The 26,935-nt window shown below is 37.3% G+C and overlaps 1 protein-coding gene across 9 annotated transcripts in view; it reads left to right on the top strand.

Annotated features, from left to right (window-relative positions):
* Window positions 1-965: 965 nt before the first annotated feature.
* gramd1bb (GRAM domain containing 1Bb) overlaps window positions 966-26,935 on the top strand; it is a 101,950-nt gene continuing 75,980 nt past the window's right edge. For 4 of the 9 annotated variants that reach the window (XM_067506540.1, XM_067506537.1, XM_067506538.1 and 1 more), the window contains exon 1: window positions 14,106-14,482. The gene's annotated coding sequence lies outside the window, so the exon portion shown is untranslated. Of the gene's footprint in view, window positions 1,082-14,105; window positions 14,483-26,935 lie in introns of those variants that run through there. The other 5 variants (XM_067506541.1, XM_067506539.1, XM_067506553.1 and 2 more) reach the window with 3 other exon arrangements.

Raw genomic sequence — 26,935 nt, 5'->3', positions numbered from 1 at the left:
TGTCACCTTTAGATTCTAGTCTGTGGTGTGTTTTTCTGTGCTCATCTGTACATTAAGGATATTACCGCAACGTGCATCATTTTAAAACCCATTTCTGACATCACACTTCCATTTCCAGAAACAGCAGTGAATACCCTCTAGTTTGTGACTAAAAACTGAGAAGTCATAAAAATAAATTTAATTCTGTTTGACCTACTCTTTAATTATGTAGGCTACGCAAACTAATGCTTGTTATGTTACAGGATGTATTTAGTTTTATGCCTTATAAGTGGCAGATGCTTTTATTCAAAGCAAATTACTAGGAAGAAAAGTCAGAAAACATATAAGAAAAAGACATATATTTTTAATCAGTTTTGTCGTGAGTTTCCTTTAATTCCCTTATTACCAAACTTAACATACTGAATAATCACAATCATTGTATCTCTGAACACGTCTAGTTTGCAACACATGTCCACCTGCAGCCGATGACAAAAATGTAATTAACATTTCAGAATAACATAGCTAGCATGGCTTGATAAGCAAATTTTTTTTATGCCAGTCTTTTTTATGCAACATCAGTACAAGAAGTGAATGATTATGAAGTAAATTGTAGCCCACTTCTCACCGTTGTATCTCTCATCATTTATCCCAAACGGGCCGTGGGTGGAAATATAATCAAAACAATCAAATGTCTGATAGAACAATGATTTTACAGTTTTAAAAACACAGTGCTGGTGGTTAATGAAGCACACACTGGATGAAATACGCCGTCACTTATCTGGGATTCTTTTTAAGGTCAACAGGTCCCCAGACTCCACTTAGAATCAAGAAGCTGCTCTTGTAGCCCACAGAACAGATATACTGCAGTGCGTGTAAATGACAGTGTAGCCTAATTTGCAGGAGAAGAGAACGCTCTCAGCGAGCTAACTGAGCACACACCTGTTGCAAAAGACATGGCGTGTGGGCATCTCATCCCTGAGCTGACGCTGGAGGAGCCAACGGAGGACGGGCTGTTCAGGGGCATCGCCTTCCGCCCCTTCCTGCATGGATACCACCAACGTGGAAAGTCAAGTTCTCCCTCCAGTGACAGAAAACGACACAAGTAAGATTTTCTTTAAAGCACCAAGGCATCCAGTTAAGAGAAATTGTTAGGAATTTAGAAGACGAGTGATTGATGGCACTGAAAATATTTAATGTGTCAAGAAAAACATCAAGCTTCTTATAGCTGTGCAGTGTAAATAATCATATAATGCTGTTACTGTAAACTGACAGTGTCAGAGATGCATATTGTGGCAGTCATGCCCTATATTTGTCATTGTGATCCCACAAGTAACAAGAGGCTGATGGAAAGTTTACTGTAAGCTTTAGTAAAGGTTTTAGGGGCTTGACTCTTGCAAGAAGTTACAACATGACTGTTGCATGAGATATTGCCGTGAAATTCCAAGCATCCCTGCCTGCTGCTCGGGAGCTGTCACCTGGGACCATTATGATCTAATTGAGGTTTTGTCTAATATGAAAACTGGCTGTTAGCAGCCACAGCGGTATGGTGATTAAGCTTCTATCTCTTCCTCTGTTGAGCAGTTATCAGGTCCTACAATGTCAAGAATCTATCGTGTGATTCTCTGGGTAGAAGTGATGCATGCCAACTATGTCGGAGCCAGATTACACAGCTCAGTGACAGTGTTAGAGTACTAACGGGCATCTGTCTAATGATGTGACTTCTAAAAAGGGCTTCTGGGGCGAAAAAAAACTTTGTTCTGCACAGTGATTAGATTAAACCAAAACTGTGAAAGATCCCAAATTTCTTGTGACATACCCTCAGTCTGGGCAGGAATTCACCAGGGTCCTTTATGGCCTTAGGAGCTTCTTCAGTGTTGTTGTTTCACATGGGAACCTTGTTACCAGGGCAAGAAATTGAATGTTTTTTTACGTCTGTGTGTGTCAGTTTGACTGTTGCTGGAAGCGGTGCAGAGCTATATTTTCTGGTCAAAACACTCATCATCCTTAGTATCCTGTTAGACCACAGAACGTGGCACAACAAATGTCCTTATACCAGTTGTTCTTTAGCAGAATGGGGCAATTCAGTGCTGCAATCTGCAGAGGAGTATGTTAATAGTATTCAATATGTCCTCTATGTTGGAGAGAACGTCATATCAGTTATCTTTGAAATTATAAGCTGAATGACATTGTCAGTCAAACTCAATGGTGCATTGTGTCACAGGAACCCAAGGTTTGTCTCAGGTGAATGTAATCTGAGGTGTTACATAACTGTGGTGCCACTGCCTCTGGCTGTCTCTGTCGCAGTGTACCATTGTAAAAATGTCACTGCCGACCTGGCAGTTTCTTGCTGTGGACCACTTAAAAGTCTCTGACATTATTCATAATTCCTCTTTGCCGTCAGCAAATAAGTTTGCTATCATTGGCTGAATGATGGGACTGACATTATAATGTGACAACTTACAAAATTTGTGTTCTCTAAGTTTGTGTCAATGTAATTTGGCTGTTTCACAGAAAGCTCCTGACTTCTGCTCTGCTCTTCCAGTGTCTAATGTACAGGTTCAGTCAGCGGGAATTTTAATGCCCGTTGATTAAATTGCTCCTAGGGAACCACTAATAAAGAATTCATCTGCTCTGGCCCACAGCACTTCTCCTACAGTGGCAGCTTTCCAAATGGATGTGTATGGATGTTTTTCTTTACTTTACTTACTCATTTCTAATCAGTAGAATTAATACCCACTGCTGCCAGCATTGGAGTCATTCTGATATCATGGTACCAAGGACGAGGAGGGATTCAAGGGCCAATGAAATCCAGTTTGTAAAACACTATTTAGAGAAAAGCTGACGTGCTGTGCAAAATGGGAATAGAGTGGGAATGAAATGATTTGCAAAACTGTCTTTTGTCCGTAAACAATGCAAAGACAACAAATCTTTTGAACTGTCAACAGATAAGAAATCAGATGGTTCCTGTCCTTTTCAGGCTGGAGGAGCCTTTGGAGCTTTACAATTACAAAATACATGTTGTAATGAACTTTACTACGCATCATTACTGCACAGTGATATATCAAAAATGGAAGGTGGAGGTAAAACACGCCTAATTTAGTTGTCAAAGATTGAACACAGTTTTTGTTTTTACAGGAAAAATAACATGCTATATATTTAGATGCTCAAACTCTTGAATGAACTCATATCACCCTTTTTTTCTCTCATTTGTTATTAGATGTTCTGCCATTTGTTATGCATTGCAAAACATTTCAAGTATTATGCCAACTTTTTTGAAATGTAGTGCTGGCGTCAAATTCAAATTGAGCATTCAGTATATGTTTCAAAAACAATCACATGTCTCAGTTTTACCATGTGATATTATCTTGGTACTATTTACTACATCAAAATAGCTTTTCAAAGAAATTCTTTTCACTATTTCTTTTTAATTCTATTTTACGTTTTCTGCAGATGGGGTTTGTAAAGTATCATCTTGTTAAATAATAGGTGGCTCTAATAATATAGTATGTTAATTTAAAGAAATTGGTATTTTCATGTTACTGTAGCTTGCTTTATAGTTTCACATTTAAGACTTATGCTTGTGTTTGCCTGCAAGGTAACATGCAGGGTACTAACAATGGTTAACACAAGTAAATAATATAAAGCAATGAACATATACAATTTTTTTTACATTTAAGTGGATGTTAATCAAGACTGCATTACCATTACCATTACCTCTCTATTACAAGAGAGATTTCATAACATATACTGTACAGAGTAAGGGGACGGTGGCCTGTCAACCAAACTGTGAGACAGACTGCGTTAATTATGGTGCGAATTATGTTTCAATGATCCCTTCTGAGATTTGATAAGCATCAGTGGCCAGAAAGATATGCCCCAGTGTAAAATGATGGTGCCAGTTTTAGAACTCTTCCTGTATTTCTTCATTTCATTAAGTAAACTTATTAGTACTAGATATTCAGTCAGCTCACAGGTAACATGGGACTTCTACTGAAAGCAGTGGACATGTAAAGTCAGACTTTCCTGACATTATCAGCACCTTTTAACCACCATTTCCATGCTGTAATGAGTGTGTTCAGTCTGACGACACTACTGTGGCAAATGGAAAACATGTTAAAAGAAATTCAAAGAAAACTGATCTGCACCTGTTTGCAAATTGTGTGCTTATATTCTGGTGCCTCAGAGGGACACGGACGAATGTAAACTTCTAATTAGACTATACATTATAATAAGTAATTGTGTTAGCTCTGCAGTGGATTCTAATCCATTTCCTCAGTGTCATAGTGCCCTACATAGATGATGTGACAGAGGATATAGTATGAGCATAAGTGTACCAATGAGGATTCAAAGTCAAAGCTGTGACTGGTAAATGAGGCAGATCTGAGCCTTGGTTGAAGAATTGATTTTTCTTTTATCCCTGTGAAATCGTACGCAGAAGCTCCTTCTGATAATCCACAAACACAGCTAAGATCAAAGCCGTGACACAGAGCATTTTAAATCTGGTTTTAAGAAACAGGCTTCCTCGTTGTGGCCTATTTTGACAGGCAAAAATATTAAATGGGCAATTGCTGAAAATAGACAGATCCAGAGGCTGTTGGACCGTCCGCATTCTTATTCAAATCTTTTACTTGAATGAAAATATGAGTGTTAGTGCACAGTTTTCTTTGGGCTTGTTCAAGTGTATATTAGAACAGTTCATTACTTCTTATCTACTTGCATTTTACTTTGCTGCGTTGAGCCATCAAGTTTCTACACTGCTCTATGAAACATGCTGAGAGGCTCGGGGAAACAATTCTTTTTCAATTTCTAACGCCATTTTCTCTAAGAACAGGAAAAGTTTTAACTATAATGCACCATGAACTCCCACAAATATTTCGTCTATTGCTTTATCCTGTGTTCTTTATGTGCAGCTAAACTTTATTATTTAACAATGGAGGTTTAATTTCTCAGTTGTGCCAAATACATAGTCCATCTGTGAGAGTAGACTCCGGATTTCGTAACCCTGATAACTATAAGATAAGAAATCATTCACACTGTAGTGTTTGTTGCCAAAAGGAATTATCTAATCATGAAAATGCAGATTATATTAATAAACGACAGTATGTATCACATTTGTCCAAAAGACTTAATTTACCATATCCAAAGCATATATGTAGTTGATCAGGTGAACATAATGAAACGTGTGCTTTGCTTTATTGTTGCTTAGCTTTCCGTCATAATGACAGCCTGCCTATTCTTTAAACAATTCCTTTCCATATGTTTGTGTTCATACTCTAATTTCAGTAAAAAAAGCAACGTTATGTTCGAAAGACGGATGTACAATGTATATTACAGCTATGGTTTGTCTATATATTTCAACTTTTATTATAGAAGATGTTCATTTCCATAAAATCATAGGTTTATAGCTGCTCTGTTTGTTTCATAAGATAAATTTCCCCAGCATTCAGTGAAAGCAAAGCAACCATGCTGCAAAGTCAGATAAGCTGCTCTGCGCGGTAATTAGATTCAGATAATCCAAACAACAAAAGCCATAATCTTGCTCAAATTCACAGCATTTTCTTGTTGCTGAACTGACTGACCTGTTAACAAACTGCAGTGATTATAAAACTGAGCTGTTTATTGAATCACGAGGCACAAGTTTACCCACATTAATGTTATGCCATATGTCATTAGGTGAAATGGATAAATGCCTTGCTGTGTTCGTGTGTTTGTGAACCCTGCAGACCACCAAAGGTCCAGATGGTTACATGTTATGTTTTTGTTATTACATTTCTGATTGTATGTAATTTTATACATACTACAGACCCTTAAATACATCATTATCTGTTACATGTTTTGATGAACATAGTAAGTGATAATTAATAGAACTAATAAATATATAAATATGATGTCGGTGTCAAAAATTAGACACCAACACTCAAAGTGTCTGCGTGTCAGAAACGTTTCTGTAATAATTGTACCCAAAAGTGAACAAAGTTTAAGTGGGTGTCCTGAAAAATCTGATATTTTGCTTACATACGGTTTTATATCAGTGCATGTATTATGCACCTTAATTTTAAGAGGATTTACCTTGAAGCCACGGATGACCCAAGGTAGACAATATACCATATGAATGAATTTCCAGGCTTCCTGTACCTGTGTCAACAATCCACACAGTAGCTTGGCTTTGCTTCTCCGTGGCATTACCATGGAGTCTGTGTCACCTAGGGGCCACAGCTAATGAGCCAGTGCAGCGAAACTGATTTAGTCTCCCCCTTCCTATCTCCATCCCATGCAAGATAAAGCAGGGTGAGTCCCCAGGGTCTTGGCTTAGTGAAGCACTCCAAAGTCTATTCCTCTCCTCTGATTGAAGAGCCAGTTTAATTAGAGTCAAATAAAAATTAGTATCAGGTCTAATTAGTGAGCATATTGACTGAATGCAATCCTGCGCTGTTAGCTGGGACCTTAATGCTTCTAAAGATGCACCTGTGCTCTGAAGTAGTTCCATGCCTTTTACCTCAGGCTAGTGTAATTTATTTCTCTTGCATGATGAATTAAAAATTTTTTCAATTTTTGTTTACTGTTTGCCTGAGGCAGTACACTGTAGGATGCCTTTCTGCTGCATTTTCATTAAAGCCTTTTAAGTAAAGTTCTTTGCCTTCATGGAACATTTGAGGGTCAAGACCATCAGTTGTTATAATTATACTGCATTATATAACAACAAAAAACAGTAAAAACAGTAATATGCCTGAATATCTTGCTCATACTGCATTTCTCATTGTATTATTTGAGTTCTGACTACATGTACAGTAGACCCACAAACACAGTAAAGGTAAAGTAGAATAAAATCTGTCATCTTTTTCATATGACTTATTGCTGAATTGATCCTGAGGGAAAACAAACATGATCCATACAACAATATGCTGCTGAATATTCCTCTGCAATTTGTATGTTGTATATTAAATGTTTTCTGTCTCTTTTGCAAACAACATTTGCATAAAATGAAAAAAAAAACAACTTCACTCAAACTTCAGTGCACATTCACTGTGGTGTAGGTAACTGTCCACATGGTGGCACAATAATATTACTTCTGTGTGCTGAAAAGTGGTAACCAATTATTTTACAAAAGCCAGACTACAATGTTCAAATGTGCTAAATCTAAAGATAAAGGTTTAATTGATTTGGTAACTGAGCTTAATCAGGCTGTAGGTTACCCTTCATTTTTTAAATTAGAGTTCTTCCATTTGTCAGACAAGTTAGATTATGTTGCAGCCTTTGCGTGAGGATCAAGGTTTCTTTTTTCTGTGTGGACCTCTAACATGTTTGTGCACAAGTGAATCACTGCAAAACAACCATAGTGATATATAAACACGCATATGGTTTCTGTTTTGTGGACCAGCTCCTAAGCTTAAGGAGTGTGGGAAATGAGCATGAAAGTTGCTTTTGAACTACACTTACAGGGAACAGACTGGCAGGCAGGCCAGGGACTTAAAGTAGTGAGATTCTCTGTCTCCTGCAATGTTGTTTTGGATTATTAATGGGATTCAGGGACAAGATGTAAAAGATGCTTATTTAAAGCAAGTGAATCACATTTAGGTAACTGCCCAAAATTGCATCCACCAACTTCACCTTTGTTTCTAGCAGCTTTGCAGACAGATTTGAAGCAGATAGCAGTAAATCAGTAAATGTTTTTGCGCTTAATTAGGCTATAATTCCAGCAAAGACTTATGAGTGTGTCGGTCCAGTGTGCTCTCAAGTGATATTCACGTTGCAATTCTTTTAATGAACCAAGATAGCAAAAATGCTCCAAAGGCACACTATGAAATATTGATGAACGATCTGTCTTGTTCCCCTCCCATCTGTAATCAAGTAAAGCTCTAAATGCAGCTGCAGTATGCAGCTTCCACTGTTTCAGTTCAGCATCTGTTTATACTGTAGGCATGCTTCTGGTGAAAAAATAATATATGGTTGGGTACTGCAATATTCAATGCAGGTTCAAGACTGTTTATCGCACTGCTGTTTTAACGGACTGTGCGGTGATTAAACATTCTTTTTATTTTCAAAACATTTTTAATGCCATGTTCATTATAGGTGGATAATAAAATATTTTTTTGCTGTATTTAACACATTCACAAGTATTAAGTTGAAAAACCTAAAACAAATTAAACCAACATGGGATGATTGATGGGATCATAGAACTGAGTTGGAGGGCCACTATATGGAACAGTTTCACAATATCATACATTTTTAGTGATTTATTGTACATCCAACAAGGAATAAGATGACAATCGTGATCATTTAAAGCAGCCAGATCGTTTAGCAGGCAGCCTGGCTCTTTCTGACGTTAGCAAAATCCACCTACCAGTGCCCCCCAAGTTAACAAATTAGCACATTATAGCTCATTTGGTTTAGCTGTTTTTTTAGCTTATTTGCCAAACTATTTCTTTGGAGGGAGCAGTTGGCAAGCAACCAGTGGAGACTTCAGGAAGTTACTACTATGAGCCATGAGGGATCATTTCCTCTTTTAAAATGTTAAATTGTCATTTCTAGACTAGTTAAAGTTACAGTGTGAAACTAGCATTGATGTGAGCCTAATATTAGTCATCTTTGCTCTGCTAAGTCTTCACACTCCCTGCTGTGGTAGAACTTTTGCTTCCCTCTTTATGCTTAACTAAACTTTCCACAACCTTTCGAGAGTCATAGTTATTGGTTACATTAAAGCACAACTCCCTAATCAAGCAAAAATTGTTGCTTTTTCTGACTGTTGCTTTTTCTGACTGCTTTTCTGACTTAAATGCTTTCAGAAGCATCATGTACAATAGTACTGGAGGTGCTGTGCTGTATGTGTCACCAGAGGCTTCAAAACACATCTCCACATGAAGATAAGTTTTGGAACATGTTTCTATTTAAATAAAATCTGAAAAATGTTGCACACTGTAACTATAAAAAAACTTGATATAATATGTTAATTAGCTCAATTAGCGTTAGAGGTGCTGACAATTTTGGATAGATTCAGGCCACCTCCTTCCTTTTTAGGGTCTTGAGTGGTGTCATAGTTCAGGGGTTTGTTATGCTTGTATTTCTTTCCAATTCTCTTTATAAATAAGCTGGTGTCCTAGAGTTAGGGTCCTGAAGCCCTAATATGTTTTGTGGATGCTGATTTGTCAAGTGATAGAATGATTTGTTATCATACAGTAGTTACGAAGATACGTGGATACATAAACATTCACTTAAATAACAAAATGGTTATTTTTTATCATGTAAAACAGAAACTTTTATGTAAAGTTGTGATGATGTGTATAAATCATCAGTTCTCTTTACTTGTTGAGACATTGGTCTGTTATCCATACAGAGTGTCATTTACCACACAGCTGAGCTAACAGTCTAAATGATTCAGTAGCCAATACATCAGTGGAGCATATCACGCACACACACGAACACTCACACACACAATTTCCCACTGTTCATCTCTCCAACAACACCCTGGGACACCTATCATTTAGCTCATGTGCTTAAGTCTGGTAACAGCTCCTCTGTAATCAAACACCATTCATCCACCCTAAGAGGAATCAGCCAGTTCTGTCCCTGATTACACATGCATTAACACAAACACCAATTTATGTCTTATAATACCGTGAAGCACCTCCACACAGCTGCCTCATCAAAACCAAGCATATAATTTCATTCTCAGTCCACACAATGCAGTAAAACCAGTTTTAGTAATCCTCCCCAAATGTGTATTATTGTGTGTGTGTGTGAATATATATATATATATATATATATATATATATATATATATATAGAGAGAGAGAGAGAGAGAGAGAGAGAGAGAGAGAGAGAGAGGTTGTGGAATAAAGTGTCAAATTGTTACAATGTATCTTCCTCTGTGCCGTGACTTTATCTTCCTCCCCTCTTTAATTAAACTGCTACTGTTGCTTCTGTCTTACATTGCTTTAGAGAGAGGTCATGTCAAGTTCCTCTGCAGTGCCTGAGCCTTTCATAATGGGGTTATTGAAGGATTTGAAAGTAGAGAGCATTCACATTCATCGATCAGATTTAAAAAAATTTTTTATCTTTGTGAACAGAAATTGATTTGATTTACACAATTCAAATAAATTAAACAAGATATTTGCTTTAGTACTGACCTTTTAACTATTAAGCTGCAACCAGAAGTCCATACAAATAACACTGTATGTGTCATTCTGCCCTCTAAAAAAATGGAGGTTGTTATTGCACTGGGAAAAGAGCCAGTGTGAGACACAGAACAGCTGCAATGAGCCCATATGGTTTGTTTTTGCCCTTGATAAGGTGTTATGGTTCTTGTCACTTAACACCAGTAATAACACTTATTTTAGGTATATTTTAGTCTCCACTAACTGTTTTGGTTAGGGACAAATAACCCAATAAACTTTATATGTTTTTTCCTTCTAGAAATGGGACTGATGACATAGATTAAATATACAGGCCTGTAAGACAGTTAACTAAAAAAAAATTTAAACCACATAAAATTGTTGTTTAAATGACTGGCACCTTTTATAATATATGTTATAGTTTGATTCGGTAGTTATGTATAAAATATTAATTAAAGCAGGTTTAATATAATGGATTTAATGATGAACACCAGGGAATCATCACTGAGGACAGGAGCACTAATCATCTAACAGAATGATATTGTTTCTTGGAAACAAGAAAAACAGAATGACAGATGAGATTACTTCTAATTTGATTCAAATTGCAATCGTGCTGATAGCCAACCCCGATGCCAGAAAAATGTTCCTGTGCAACTGAACAGCAAACATAACTATGTTTTTGTACAGTATGTCATCAAATGGATGGGTGATATTTCAATGCAACATGTTTTTTGGAATGAAAAAAGACGAAACTGCTACATTGTAATGAAGCTAAGTAAATGGCTGAGACATTTGGTGGGATTTGGTGGGAGTGTCACGCCACAGAATCTCAGTTAGACTTTTCATTTGTGGTCATGTGTAAGTTCGAGAGAGATCATGCTTTCTAATTTTAGGCAGATGCGTAAACTTGAAATGTGCCTAAACACAACCATAACAAATAGTACTGTGAGATATGTTTTCTGAAAACATGCATTGAACATACATTTACATTGCATCAGTGTCGCTTATTTACGATTTACTGTCTTGCCATTGACTGTAATTGTAAACATGTCCTTAACAGAAATTGTAATTCCATTGCCATTACATTTCAAACAAAAGGTATTTGTATGTACAGTTTAGTTGTATAGAAGAGGGAACGGGGTTGTAATTGCTGTTATCTGTGTTTAATGTGTAATTACTCTAGGGCTTTTTTAAATGACTAATGCATGTAGTGCATATGGGTGTAAAGGAGACAGTTTTATTGCACAGAAAAGCTCAAAGGCATATCACACCACAAAGCTTTCCTAGATTTAAGTATGGCACACACAAGCACACACACACACACAAACACACACACACACACACACTACAAGGGTCAGCATGACCACTCTGTGTCCCCATAATTTACAAAATATGATATAACTTGTATACACAATATTCCACTACAAATACCACTGCAAAACCTTTTTATTATTGAATGAAAACATTTTCCATCATTTCAGTGGCTGCCTCACAGGATGTCATTGGATTTAATTAGATAATTAATGCCAGATCCAAGGTCAGTTTTCTGTAATGCATAACTGACGCAGTTAGCATACAATAAATTACCAAGCTGGTGCCAAATCAGCTCTAGACCATTTCACTCTGATGGAAGAAACTATGTAACCTTGGAATTTGAGTTTTGGTGTACACGTCACACACCTTTAGATAGTGTTTGAAATTATGCTCATGCATTGCTATCCTGTCAAAACACAAAAGGACAATGTGACAAAAGCTCAAAGATTTAGCTAACTTGCTGCTACAAATCAAATAATATATGTATGTGTTTATGTACAGTATATATGTATGTTTTTTGTTTATTTGTTTGTTTGTTTTTTGTCATTAACCATAGATACTGTAACTAAGCTTAAAAAAATAACATTTATTTGTGCATGTGACAAATGACAGTTCTGATAGAAACCTATTCTTATGAAGCGGTGCAATTTTGTGGACAGCCTAGCACAGCCAAGCTCTAAATGTTCCTGGAAAACATAAAAGTAGAAAAGTCAGGAGTAAATAAAATAGTAAGTAATAATCATGTACGTTCTACATAGTCGACACTTCAATCGAGCAACAGTTTGGAAAAAATTAAGAGATATATCATAAAATGTTAACCGCTTCTTTTATTCTCTGATTCTTTATTATGTAGCTTAACTTTTTAGTTGTACATACAGAATAATCATGTTTTCATTATGTGGAGGTTAATAGGAGATTGTTCTCTGACCTTGTGTCTTATCGGCTGTGGAAGGAAAATCTGCCCCCAGCTTTCTTTAATAATAGAAAATTACCTCTCAATGTCTAAGGCAGGAGAGAAACACAGTTTTTTCCACCTTCAGACAGACTCCATAGCAACTAGGTTATTAATTCCTTTTCATGCCTTGTTGGTTCCATACAAGAGTTAAACATCCAGTCCAATATACTGTTGGATTTACTAGCTTTAATAGATTTACTACATGGATTAATTTTAGTTTCTGCGCTAAAAAAAAAGTCTTTGTGTAGCTTTGTGTTCAGTTACCGGATTGTATTGTATCTACAGATTAAAGCAGCCATGTTTTACTATTTAATCACAATGAATGTTTTGTACTTTTTTTAAATCTTGAAGGAATTTCAAAGCTTGTTTGATTGCAGTTTTGTTAAGCTGGCTTCACATACATTTCAGCATATTAATTCATATTAATGTGTCCAAATGTTTTTAATGTTTTAACTGTCACTCTACAGTTAAGGTCAAATACAGGAGTGTTTGTGTTCATTTGTTTGTTCATGTGATATTTATGTGATTGAAAGCGTGTGTGGGCAAACGGTGGATGCAAATATTGTGCGTTTACGTGTGTGTTTGTTGTAGATTACACGTGTCCTTCACAGAGAGAACACAGCATTCATAACGTCAAACAGTTTGTAAAATATTATTATCTGACTTTTTCTAATCGAGTAACACAAACTCTGTGATCAAGCTTCAATTAACAGATTATGGTTCCACATGATTCCAAGACTTGATCTAGGTGTTATTATTTATGTGGTGAAGAATGCTGAGCTGAGACAGTATAAGTTAGGCTTTGAGATCTTAGGTTTTTCTACATGGTTTCAGATAGAACCCAGTTGCCATAACAATTTGTAACTGCACCTGGACTTTACTGACAATTCATCAAAATCGCTGCACTCAGGTAAACATCCAATTCAACTGGCATCCCCACTGTATTCACTCAGAGGGGCTGCTTCAACAGAGCTGAAACCATTTTCTATATCCAACAATGAATTTCCACATGTGGGACCATAATATAAATGTATAAAATTAAATGTTTATTGAATACTTTTAAGCTGCTTTAAAAACAACTGACCATTCTCTACTCTTACTGTTTTCCCTGCCTGTCACTATGTTAGCTGCTGCACCTTTCCCCACCACCTGCTAATAGGTCTGGTCACTCCAGTACTATTTATATCTAACAACTCCTTCCCTCCTGCTGTTAAATTGTGGAGATTTTCAGCATGGGGGGAGAATGGGAGTGTGTGTGTGTGTGTGTGTGTGTGCGTGTGTGTGTGTGTGTGTGTGTGTGTGTGTGTGTGTGTGTGTGTGTGTGTCATGACAAGGTGGTTGCGCTAGGAAGGGGGTAGATTTTAGGACAGATTCTCATATTAGCCCCTCACTGTTCTCTTTCTTCACTAGTGCATTATAACTGAAAGCTGAAAATAGAACATCTCCAGAGAACATCTAATCGCATGTATGGTGCTCTATGCACAAACATACATTGATGAATAGTGGGATTTTACTGTGTAATAGCTTATTCTGCAGGAAGTAAGCAAACAGATTAGAAAGAAGTGCCTTGTGAAGAAACTGACAGTTTTGTTGCATTTTTTATTTTTATTTTTTTGTGTGTGTGTGTGCCTCTCTGTTATTTGCATATGTTTGTGTGTAGACTACTGTGTGTGTCTGTTTGTGGGTGCCCGAGCCACGCTGGATAATAATGCATGCCAGAGTGAGTGAGCGAGCAAGAGTACAAGTGGAGCAGGATCAGACAGGAGAGAGAAAGAGAGCAGAGGAGAGACAGAAACACACACATAGAGGGAGGTTTTGTGCAGTGGCAGAGCAAGTCGCGATTCCACAGGAAAAGGGAAGTGCGTCCTTCAATTTTGTCATGGGGGATTTAAGCTTGCTCCAGATTAGCTTTAGTCTGACGGAGGATTCCCCTGCTTGTGGAGTACGTCTCTTTCCTCTGATGTAACACAGGACTTTGTTGTAAACCGAGAGAGAGAAGCGCACAGGAAGGAGGCAAAGGGACACTTGCTCCCAATTCCATTGTACCCAACCAGCTTGACAGATGGCACTGGCAGCATGATCTTTGACTCTCACCCAGCGACTGGTTCTCCTTGCACTCACTAAGGTAATGTATGGCAGCTTCTGTCCCCAGCCCTTAGCTAAAAAGCTGCATGCACACATGGATTCTGCTGTAATGTTTAGCTTCTATGTGCTTGAATGAATGTGCAGAATGATTATGAAAGCGCATTGTGTGTCCAAGTGTGTCTGAAATTGCAGTTCACAGGCAGTACAAAGAGGGATGAGAGGACAGAAAGAACTGGAGCTCAGTTGCCACCACATCAGCACCTTGTTGCCATAGCTTACAGTAGTTGATGGGACTGTTTTTTTGTTTTGTGTTGGTTTGTATCAGTGGTGGATTTTTCAGTTGCCTTTTGTGTTCTGCTGTATGCCTGGATAACCTGAGGTCTTGAAGGGGTGGTCATGGCAGCTGAAAGGCAGTGCTCTGCTGCCAGCACTTTTTCCTCCTGAGCCTGCACCCACCTGCACTTTATGTCTTACCAGTTATGTTCCATAAATAAAACCAGTGCTCCTGTTCACTGTGACTTGGCCAGTTGAAGCAGACTTACAAATTATGGTGGCACAAGTTGTAAGAGGAGCAGGTGCTATGTTGGAAATAATAGTCCCTCGAGTGGAGTATGATGCAGAATGTTGCAAGTTTAGCATTAGTGGCGTGACGCTTAGAGAGTTTGGGATTTGTGAGGTTACTCATGTAAAGTAGAAGTACAGCCATAGTGGCTTAGTGTATTTTAAACTGTAAATCGCTTTTTAATATGCTGTATTCCCGTAAGTAACCAGGAAACAAAATACAAACTTTGGAAAAATTAAGAAATGGTTGGAAAATGTTGCATAACTCATGAAAAGTTACACTTAATTACAATTAAGATGTATATTTCTAGATCTTAAAGTCACTGTTACAGACAAATACTAGTTTTATTTGTCTACTGAGAAATAATTGTTAACTTAAAAAGTACATATAGATATGGATATTTTAATATTGTTTTATTTACATTTACTCTCTTTCAAACTCAGGATTAACATCAAATGACTTGTTGGCCACTTGCCAGTCTTTCTTTTAAGGCTCTCAACACAATGTGCTAGCCTGTTATAAGCAGCCAACATTGTTGGAATTGTATTGTTTAATTTCCTTAGAAAAAGAGATGAAAGTCTGTAATATTGAGATTTTTGAATGTAGGGAAGTTTGCATCAAAAACAATAGCCAAGTAACCAAGCTTGGTCTCTGTTATGATGTGCTCACCTTCACTTTCAGTGGCTGCTCTCTAGCTCACACTATTTCACTGTCACTCCTGCAGTCAGCATGTGGTTGAGGTTCAGAGGAACAGAGCATTGATTTTACCTGTACTGACAATGTAATTTATAGCCTATCCGTTTAACAAGGCAAAATTGTATTTATTTTACAATTGCTATTCACTTTGCTCTGTCTGTTTATTTACTTGCTTAAATATTATTTATAATCTGTCAATAACAAAATGAACAAAAGTAGCATATAATAATGATTATACGTGAAAGCAGAGAGATTTTGCCAAAACTTCTCAAATTCAGTCTTCGTGAAGATGCGTGTCAATCAAAAGCTGTGTGCTGTTATAGTGCTGTCTACTGCTGTCCTTAGTGCAGTAGAATAATTCCCCACCTGCACACCCACTGCTGAATGTATGAAATGAAAATGAAATGCACCTTTTAAATCTATAAATGCAAACTAGTTGGCCATACAAGATTGAGAACTCAGACATAAATAAATAAGAATTAGAAACACTGCCAAGGTGAATCAATTAGACTGAATGCCCTATGACAGAGGGTTGAACCAGCCATTCCAAAAGAACTCATCGTTTTTATATACATGCAAGTCAAGTCACATTTGATTTGTCAGAAAAAACTTATCAAATATCAAATTATCAAAGGACAAATTACCAGCACCCAAATCACAACTGAATCTTACAGCCAAACCTCAAAGCAATTTGAAATGTTAAGGACTAAAAAATTCAAGATGAAATAACTGTGTATCAAAAAGAAAAAACCGTCATCAATGAGCCACATCAGTCAGTCTAACTCAGGCAACAGGCACATGAGCACATTTGTACAGCATAAACAGAAAGAGGTTGTCAAATCTTGTGACCTATTGTGCACCTGTTACACTGTCGCAGTGTTCAAAGTTGGAATCCCTTTTATGACATATACAGTATGTGTTCGTATTTCAGATTTTGACTTTGTATAAATGTAACACATGTTCAATGTGAATGTCCTCCCAAATACTTTTGCTTTCAGTGACATTTAACTTAGAATAATGGCTGAACAGTTTAAATAAGGCCAAAAGCTCTTAACTGATGTAACATTATTATAGAGCCATCTGAGCCATTTGAGTCCTACAGCACTGATACCCTCTGCATGCCTGTGTATAGAAAAACTATACTTGGTGCTAATTAAAAATTTAGCAGATATAGCAACCTGGTTGTCAGGCTCTTTTGAATCCCATCTGCCCTGGAGTTGAAGTTCTATAGGAAGATAACAGTTTAAATCAGTTTGCACAGTCTGCCCATAAAGGCAGTGGATAAGCAAAGCGTTACTTGGCGTTAACAGCCTTCCTGAGTGGGGAGAGGGGCCTGCAGGTGAATAGTTCAAAATGTGCAGGTTTGTCCTTGTCAATTGACTGTGTGTATTTTTAGCATTCACTGATCCTGCTCACAATGAAGTCTGATGTTCGATTCCCTCCTGCTGTGCTCCCTGGGCCGCTCTTCTGCTCTGTCGTAACTATACCGAATCTCACAATGTTAGCTAGACAGTAAGGAAGCTGGGGCTTCCCGTTTTCCAGACAAGCCGGCAAAGCAAGTGATTTGTCCTCCCCGCAGTCGTAGTTTAATCAATTCCACCCTAATTGGCAGATCTGTGAGAATCTACGTTAGAGTCAGAGTTTGGTCCTGACTTTCTTTTTTTTTATTCCTTTGTCATGTACAATTCTGCAGTAATTGCCTTCAAAGTTTAGTGAGCTTCTCCTGAGGTCATTTGTTGAACTACAACAGTGAAATTTTTTTCTTACCACTAAACTATGTCTTTTGGCCCCCTGTCCTCACCATCTTACCAACTGCATGATCATCATCTTGACACCATCTGCTATCTGAAGAGCACGCATTCAGTTTTTTACAGTATACGGCTCTTTGTTGTATAATATATATGTTTTTATAAGGCTTTAGCATTTTCTGTGTCAACAGGAGCTTGTGGTTAACCTACTATAGGTGCTTAGCTCTAAATCTTTTTCCTTTATGTCAAGAGCCTTAGTCTAAAATTAATAAAAATCTAAGTGGGCCGTTGGAAATTGTATCCGCGTGTAATCCCTGTTCTTTCTTTATTAGCATTCCCTCACTAATAACCTGCTCATTCCATAATAAAAATCTAACGCTCACAGGGTTAACATACAGTAGGTGGCATGTTTGACTGATCTTAATAGTTGTTAGCATAAGCCTGACTGACTTTATTTGTAATGAGACATGCTGAGTTTCATATAGTCCACAATTAGCACCTCCTCTTTCCACACAATGGATAATGACTTACTGACTTACTCTGATGCTACTATAAGACTGACTTCATCTGTCGTTTCATTGAAATTTCGCATGCATTATGTTGACAGCTTGGTTTTATGGTTGGAATTAATATTCAGTGATTGTTAGGATGTGTTTGAGTGAATCAGTTAAGACATCGTGTTATTTTGTTGTTAAACTTGTAAGTTGTGTTGATATATATTCACATAGTGTACGGAACAAGTACATGTGTATGTGTACAAAATTAATACTCGAATGGAAAAAGACTCGCAGCTGTTGTTATTCTCTGTTTTGAGGCATCTGACTTTACCTCTTTCTGTTGCTGTAGCTTTTGTTACAGCAGTAAAGCTGAGATGAATGACTTCAAGCCAAAGCAGCCCACAGATGATGTGGATTCCAACATAATCTCTGGAGACAATGAGTAAAGACAAAGGTGTATGAACATTAATGAAAGAGAATATTATATTTCACATGGCCTATCCTTTGTGATTTAAGAATATAGTATAGTTTAGACATTACAGTGCTTTTCATGAAGTGATAAGTCAAGCTTACGTTGGCAACTGGGTATCCTTTTAGAAGCGAAGATAGTTTCACAGAAGATATTAGGAGAGTGTAGCAAACTGAGAACAAAAAACAAATTATTAAAAACTGCAACCATAGCTGACTTTAACAAATCAGAAAATGGTTCTGGAAGTTGTATTTGCTCTAATTAGTTTTTTTACGCCATTGTTCCGGATATTAAACATGTTAGACATATTAGTTCAATTCTGCTGTTCTGTATTCTTGAGTTTTTCATCTAGTTGAACAAAAATGATAATATCCACTGATCATTTACCTCATGCAAGGACAGTACTTACCCTACCTCTGGGAAATTAACAAGCAACAAGCAAGCAAAACTAACTTCCTACATGTCACCCAAGAAGAATGATGAGGCACCAAAAACAGAACAGAAAACAAAAAAAAAAAAACGGGGTGGGCACAGAACATGCACTAATTAGTAGCTGTCACTGAGATATACATATGAGAAAAATGTATTTATATTTTCTGCTTACTGCAAGCAGGGACTGCTTCCAAGAGCTGTCCTGGAGTCCCTTTATCAGCAGTATTGTCTGTGTAAATTCAGATTGCAAATGGCTGCACGATAATCTTTCATAAATGTCTTACTGACTTTGTGTGTTTGTTGAAACTCTACCAATATACAAAATGAAAAACTTTCATACTTTCTAGATAACACAACATGTGAATGCTGACCAGGAGCTCTCTTCTACAATCTCTACTGCAAATAGAAATAGCATCATTATAATAATATGGCTATAATAATAATGGCAAGCTTGATGTTGCACAACATCTGTCTAACGTGGAAATTTTCATTGCCAGATGAGGAGACTGGTGATTTATAGTGAAGAAAGAGCTTAAGGAGGAAGAAGAGAATGAGGTCAAAAACAGAAAGGCTGCAGGAGCTGTTCAGCAACTCTTTATCACTTTAAAGATCAATCGTCTCGGCACACATATTCAGACACAGGCCTCCTGTGTCTTTTTTATTCAGTCCCTGATCTTCAAGGTTTTTGCTGCTATTAGGGTGTCGCATAAAATCACCATCCACACTTGCATTGTTCTAATTTGAATATGATGAGAAAAATTTGTCACTAAATGTCTGTACATGTGGGCATCACACCCACCAGGTGCTTTCTAAGGTCCTTGCTGTACACTGCAGCTCTCACCTCTTCAGCACAGCTATCAGATCTCTCAGGAATACCACTGACTGTAACTGTTTTCCAATTTTTAATGCTATAGCAGGCTTTAGCTTGCCCTTGATAACCCTCTTGTTGCTTTTTTATCTCTTGTTGCTTGCTAGTTCTTGCTATTCCGGGGTCATTTTACCTACAGTACATGTAACCTTTTGTTTTTGTTTTTTAAGTGTTTTTTTTGTGCTAGTTTCAGTGAGCTGTGCATATGGAAAAATCCTTGTCAACAAACAACAAACATGTAGTTCAGTCTTTGGTCTGTTGTTGTTGTTGTGTACCAGTTAACCCAAAAGTTCCTGTCAAACCACAAGAACCGAGTTTAATGTTTTTGAATTTGAAGTAATTGTTTGCAGAGTGACCAAAAGCCTGTTGCCATAATCTTTCTAAAGATATATGTTGAACTCACATAGTGTTAAAATAGCCATACCTAATATCATGTTGCAAACCTTCCAGTAGCTTTCATGGGTCATTCCCAGCATTTTAATATATAATAATGGGAAAAAGACAACGAAAAAGCCCCAGAATGTGGTCATGCCAAACCCCATACACAGGTGCGAGGAAGTGTTAAAATGTCTTGGAGCAGAATGGGGTCATAGGGGATTTATTGAAGCTTTATATAGCTTAGAAACACATCCCTTCCCACCAGTTACCTGCAAGCCAGCAACAAGCAGGTCTCAGACACTATGACGACTGAAACAGGCCTAAGACTGTCACAAATTTAATGACATAGGTCGCACAGTGGCATTGTTAGCGACATTCTGTACATGGATCAGTGACGCTGTTCATTAAAATGATCCAGGTTTGGTACACTTGGCTGCTGAGCAACTCCATGGATGTGTCCCCATGTCTGAGCTGCAACAAAATTCTAAACAAAGATTCGTCTCCATAGATTTTACATTCATTCCTAATGTACTTACTGCATCTCAGCTGACAACAATTCTCTTGCCAATGTCAGCATCATCCACTTCATAACTATCATAATCATTTTCACATATAAATGGGGATTTGGGCAAAACTATTTTGCTTACATTTACAATGGGCGGGGCTAAGTATGACTATAATAAGTTTCATATTTTAGCTATAGGTTACCACAAACGAATCAAATGTGACATTAGCAGCGTTATTGAGAGTGAAAATAGTTTTTGAGTTACTTAATGATTTTTATTTGTAAACAATAGCTAACGAACGATTATGTTGAGAAGAGCAAGAAAGAAGAGAGAAATTCAAAAAACAAACTCTAACTAGCTGTTAACAACTAGTATAAGCAGTGTTCTGACCTAATTCTGACTGGGAAATTCCCTTTACATTTTAGGGTATTTTGGTACCATTATGGTGACATAGTGCACAGATAGAAAGCACGAAACAGAGGGAGAGAAATAATGGAGTGCTTAAAATGAAAAATATATATTTCATAGCAACCCAATTCAAACAAACATAGGTTTTTAAATCAGCATAATGTATAGTTAAAATGACAGGACATAAGAAAGGTTTCTCCCACTGATTCTGAGGGCAGCAGGATGAACATGCTGATAATTATACAGTCTATGATTAAACAGTTCCTTTGCGTGATCTTTATTTTGATTAAAGCATGAGGTTATAGCACCAGGGTGCTGCAAAATAACCACACACACCTGTACACACATCAGTCTTATTACTTGCTTTATTGTTCCTTTATGCTTGCACAGGCAGGTGTCGTCACCATGCCATCAAAATCTAAATAAACAAGGAAAAACAAACCCAGAAATGTATTCTCCTGGCCCTGAGAACTCACGGCACTGCAAAAGGAGAAAACACTTGCAAATAGACAAGCAAATTAAAAAAACAACTTAATAGATTTGACAACAAAGGCGCAGAATTAAGAAATGCGCTGCAAAAAGTCACGACACAACCAAATGACTTGCTGCAAAAACTACAACAAAATGGAAAGGGAACAACTAAAAACACATTTACAAATCTAAAGGTCCGTAACTTTTTAGTGTCCCCCGTAACCGTTGTAGACAACGGTCACGGCAATGTTTTCAGGGGAACCAGATTTACGACGGACATTTAGTTTTATAAATGTACTTTTCGGTGCTCCCAGAGCCATTTCCATTGTGTTGTGGCTTTTTTGTGGCGCATTTCTTAATGGTGCCCCTGTGTTTTCAAATTGATGAGGTGTTTTTTTCATTTGCTTCCGTTTTATCTATTTGCATGTGTTTTCTCGATTTGCAGGGCCCTAAGCTCTCAGAGCCACCTTAGGTTTCCATTATGTTAAACAAAATTACTGTATAGGTGTTACCCTGTGAGATCAAAGCAAAGTGGGGATTTCATTTTCACTCTGTTTTTAAGGGGAGTTTATGCTGACTGATTTGTATATAGACAAAATTCACACAGCAGGCTGTTGTTCTAAAAATGGACATGCCTGTTATTGGAAACTGCCAGCTTCATTGAATGAATGGATTTCCCAATTTAGTTCTGAGTGGGAAGCAGGGGATTCTTTTTTTCCGATTCTAAGAAAAGGCCTTCATTAGTAAATTAAACTCCACACAGTCATGTTTGTCACAGAGAATGAAACTGAGTCATACTACTCATTTAATATTTTCGTTCTTTATTATCAAAAGGATGACAAACAAACTGAAATGAGAGTGAGGTTAATGTGGTACTGTAGTACTTTATAGATTTTAGTCATATTTTGAAGAACAGAAGGCTTCGAATGCAACTCTGTACACACGGAAGCTTTATGTTGTTGCTACAATGGTGAGTTGGAATCTGTAAGAGAGGTGTGAAACATGGTTACATAGACATTTTAATCCTTTTTTCCTTCTGATGTTAAATCTTCTCATGATTGCACTCTATTGTAACCACTATTATTCCACATAGACTAAGGCCTAGTAAATATCGGATGTATTTATTTAACTTTAGTTTTTACAGATTTATCAACATTTATCCAGAGTATAACAAGCCATGAACAGCTTTTATGGAACAATTTGATCGTTTCTTTGTTCCAGCTGTTAAACTACAGCACTAACATGGGGCCATTATGACAGACTAACTGTATGTAAACATAGAACATGTTAAATGGTGCTCATCATAAGTGGAAGGGAAAAAATTCTGTTGTCATGTGTCACCTGGACATTGCACTGATGCCAACTCCCCTACGTTTGTCAAGGTGTCATTGACTTTCAGAGTTTGTAATTCTGACGTTTTGTTTTGGATAAGGTGGCCATGTAGTGGATGTTCTGCTTTAAAAAAAACTAATTTTAGGGATGTGTCAGTGTGTCTTTTTTTTTTTTAAAGAAATGTAATCTAGTTCTGTACTTTGAAGTTTGATACGAGTCAAGTTGGCATAGGTGCATACTGTTCAGAGTCCAGGTAATAGCCTTAAGCGTGATGACAACAAAACGTTTCACCTTTCCCCTTCTACCTACCTTTTTTATGTTACCAAATTAACTACTGTACCATAAATATCACTTCCATGTAAATTAAATATAGCTCCAAACTCAATTCTGACTGTGTGGCAGTCAGTTTATCTCTCATCAGTGCAGTAGGAGACAGACACATTTTTCTCACTTTCTCACTTGCAGGATACCCAGTCTCAGCTAAGCATTTCTCAAACATCTGGAACTGAAGACCTAAGAATCCCAAGCACACTGGGGCTTTTTTGCTGTTTAAGTCATTCATGTATGAATCTGTTTCTCTGGGTTTACTGGAGAAACTGCTTCAGGGCTTTAAAGTTCTTCTGTCTCATTTCTGTACTTCAGTCAGCAAAATCAGAGCCTGTCTGAGTAAAGATTCCTGGCTGCCTGTGAGGCAGTTTAGTTGACAGATTACTCATACACATGTGTCAAGCCATGTTTAGATAGCTGCAATATTTCCTTCAATGTTTTCATGACATTTATAAAAGCAATCATTTAATTTGCTTTGAGCTGAGTCAGTGATACTGACTGACCTGTTGAGCAGACACGGAGAACTTTCCTTTTGCTTTCGTGCTAATGCGTGCTCTGAAAGTAACACTGGTGAATTTGACAGTATGTGCAGACTCAACAATGCCAGGTCTATTGGGAATAATTCTTTTATTTTAAAAGAATTTTTTTTTATCTTCCTGGAGTTGGATTTCCTTTTGTTGACGGAGACATGGGTGAAACCCAGCAATGACAGTATTTTCTCTGAGTTTCTTCCTTCTGGATGTTCCATTCTTAATGCTTCCCCTTCCACTGGCCACGGTGAAGGCTTGGCTGTGATTTCTAAAAATGGTTTTAGTTGTAAACTGATTTCCATTGGAAATTACCTCACCTTTGAACTACTGGCATCTGTTATTGCTGACTGTGGGTGAGTTGCTGCTTGCTCCTATTTATCTTTCTCTTAAACAACTGGAACAATGGAATTTATTAATAAGTTTGCTGAACTTCTTGTGGAGTTCACTCTTAAATATGAAAAGCTTTTATTTTGTGGGGATTTTAATATGATTTATGCTCATTTCAGATTTTAATCTTTTAGTGGATTCATTTGATCTCATTCAATTCGTGTCTGGTCTTGCTCATATACATGGACATATAACTAATTTACTTATTTCAAAGCGACTCTCTCTTTTTATAAAGCACGGATGATTCCATTGTCTCTGATCATTTCCCAGTGTTATTTGACGTTTCCATTCCTCTTTCACATACTGCATCACAACTGGAAGGCCGCTTCCATCCTATGTCTTCACAGACTGCTGACGCTTTTTCATCTGCGTTTATGTCATCACTGTAATGTTTTCCTGGTGAACTACAACTGTTGAGTCCAGATGATTTTATTACTTCGTTTCACTCTATGTGTTCAGATATTTTGGATACAGTAACCTCCCGAGAGGTAAATTCTGCAAGCCTGCAGTGCTCAGCAGGGGGAACGCAAATGGAAGAGGGTCAATCTTCATGTCTCCCTGGTGAAATTGGCTAAGGCTCAGTTTTTATCAATAGTTATTAATGATCACATGTACAATCCCCGAGTTTTATTCCTAACGATCAACTCAGTTGTTCATCTTGCTCTTCTTATTGATAACCCTAACCCTGCAATGAAATTCTAAATCATTTTGATGGAAATGTTGCTGCAGTGAGAAGGGGCATTGATAGTAATATGCCTTCTTTTGATGTCTTCTTTTCATCTGTGTCCTTTGATCATTTTATTTCTGTTTCTTTTAATATTTTAACTGATGTCATAAAATCTCTGAAACCTAGTAATAGCTTCTGTAGTGTACGTCCTACTTTAGTGAGTGTCTAAAGCTGGGGTTAGTCCTGGATGCTTTAGCCCTTTGCTTCAGAAACCCCACCTTGATTCTTCAGTTTTATCTAATTTTAGACCAGTTGCACATTTACCTTTTGTATCTAAAGTTTTAGAGAAAATTGTTTTTAATCAGTTACAAAGTTTTTTCATTATGAGAATTTTCAGTCTGGTTTAAGATCTCGTGCGAGTACTGAAACTGCTTTGGTGAGGGTGCTTAATGACATTTTGCTGGGATCGGATGAAAAAACTTCTATTGTCCTCATTCTGCTAGATCTCCATTTGATCCTTATCTCTCGCTTGATAAGCTGGTGGGGATCCGTGGCACAGCACCTAATTGGTTTAAATCTTACCTGTAAGGCCGAATCTTTTCGATAAAATAGGTAGGGGCGTTACTGCTACTGCTGCTGCTAGTTTGTCTTGTAGGTTCCCCCAGGGCTCTATTTTAGGTCCTATCCTGTTTTTATTACATTGTACATGCTACTATTGTACACTGTACATACTACTACCTTTAGCAAACGCAATCTCACTTTTCATCGCTATGTAGAATGACGTTCAGTTATATCTACCACTGAATTGCTCATCACAAAACTCATCACAAAAAAGTTGATGCAGTAACTTAAAGAAAACCTCTTTATGTATGTCCAACCTCGGACTGATACAGCAAGATCACTTGTGCACTCAAGTTTACCTATAAACTGTGGCACAACATGCAAAAAAATGTGTATAATTTTAAAGGTCTTTCACACTGATATGATTGCAGCTTACAGCTAGCAGTTTTTTTCAACATCTAATTTTAGCATCTAATGAGGAAATTTATTCCAAATGCCAAAAAAGAGAACAAGCTAAGATAACAGCAGTTTAAATGATATCAGTTTTGTCGTTTGTTTTAAATGGATGGCATGCTCTACTAACAATAATATTGTCGACTAACAAAATTTTTTATTGCTCTTTTATATAATTATTCTTAGAATCAATGCAGATATTTTGAAGAAAATAACCTCTAAAAGAACCACGTGATTCGATAATGCTGATATTTCTTTGCATCAGCATGGTGAAACTCCTAGCTTTAGGTAGAGGTTCCTTAACACGCATGGATGATAACTAAGATTTGTCAGATAAAATGTACTCGATTACACATGAGACTGGCAATCGTCCTGGCTTTTGAAGTTGTTCTGACTGATCATTTTAAAGAACCAAATCAGGTAATCATAGATCATTTGAGGTTCAAAGCTGATCCTTGACTTTGGAAGATGAGCAAGTAGTGTCACTTAAAGGTTCAGTTTGTTGCTTTTCTGGAGCTTTTCATTGTTTTCCCATGACCTTAATTTCCAGATGGAGCCAAAGACAGACTTACAGGGTCAGATGGTGACCCATCTAAACCAAGACACCCCCCCCTTCAATATTAGTCAGTGTACAAGGTTTGGTAATTTAAAAACAGTTAAATAGTGAATAACACAAAATATGTAGGGACACTGTATACAAAAACTAGTAAAAACACTATTATCACAAACCCATGTCCTTTAAGTTTGGCCAAAGGGGCTGTAATGAACATTGGTAATGAGCAAAGAGTGACAGTGTAATGTAAAGTAAGGTCACACAAATGACACTGTCAAAACAGTCGTGGCCTGTCAGGCTCTTGGTTTATATCCCATTACGATAGAAATCTATGGAAGCTAGATTTGCTTCTGAGCCTCATTATCTGTGCTGAGGTAGCACCCCCAGCCATAAAATCGATGGACACTGAGTAAGCCTTTAGTCCCAAACAATTAAAAATCTATGTTGTATTTCTCTGCTGACAGATATAGTCCCACCTTCTGTCTGCCTGCTGACATTAATTATGACAGTGCTGACAAAGACTTTTTATTCTCCTCAATCTCACACTGTCGAATCAGTCAGTACCCTTGATTCTTTTCAGTTTATAATAATTTATTTTGATTTATCAAATTGAATGTGTCAAACTGTTGATTTACTTTACTGCCAGCT

Source organism: Channa argus, chromosome 6 (genome assembly GCF_033026475.1).
Source record: "Channa argus isolate prfri chromosome 6, Channa argus male v1.0, whole genome shotgun sequence".
NCBI lineage: Eukaryota > Metazoa > Chordata > Actinopteri > Anabantiformes > Channidae > Channa > Channa argus.
This window is presented reverse-complemented; position numbering and strand designations above follow the sequence as displayed.